The following is an 849-nucleotide window of genomic DNA, read 5'->3' on the forward strand; positions in this document are numbered from 1 at the left end:
TGCTTTCCTTCAGGTCAAGTAGAGTTCCTGTTTCTTACCCTCACATATTAGTATTAGCAAGTGTTAACTTTTCTTACTTAATGACATAGTAAGTAATTAACTTAATGACATATTCCTTGGTAATTAAAGTATTTATTTACTGTCAGAGTGCTTTTTGGCAATAATCTTCTTTCTGGAAGCAAAGCTATTGTAAAAGGCTGATCAGCAATAAGTTGTGTGGATTGAATGGACAAAATGTGGATGTCTCACACACAGCTTACAATTCTTCCAGAAGAACTAACATCCATTGAGCAGCTTTACAAACACTTTAGATTTGCCATTGAGCTATACTTAATATTCCTAATATATGCAGATGAGATGGGCAAATGTATCTATAAGCAGTAACAGCATTGTTGATTCACAATATACATACTGTGTCAGTGGTATATATGCTAACCTTCCTCACACTAAAGCAATGAGCAAGACTGTCTGGGAGCATCTCACCTAAGCCTAGGGATCTGAGTTAAGCTTCAGTTAAAATAACTATGTCAATGCCTCCCGCAGTTAAGTGAATGAAGCTCGGCAGGAGATTTACCACATTCTGACTTTGTGTCTGAGATAAGGACCCCCCTGGAACTGCCACTGTCTCTGCCCACTACAAACACAGAATCAGCTTAAAATGGAAGTTCAAAGACAGAACAGGTGAATGTGTCCCCCCTCTGCAAGCGTTTCTGGATACACTGCAATCGTTAGGGCAGAGATCTGGAACTGAGATGAGATCTGCCTGAAATCTCATTGTGATAGGATATTTGCACCAGTAAACCAGGAAATGGGCTATTAGTGTTTAAAATCTCTTAGAAAGAGCGGCAC

Source organism: Mesitornis unicolor, unplaced genomic scaffold (genome assembly GCF_000695765.1).
Source record: "Mesitornis unicolor isolate BGI_N332 unplaced genomic scaffold, ASM69576v1 scaffold40378, whole genome shotgun sequence".
Lineage (NCBI taxonomy): Eukaryota > Metazoa > Chordata > Aves > Mesitornithiformes > Mesitornithidae > Mesitornis > Mesitornis unicolor.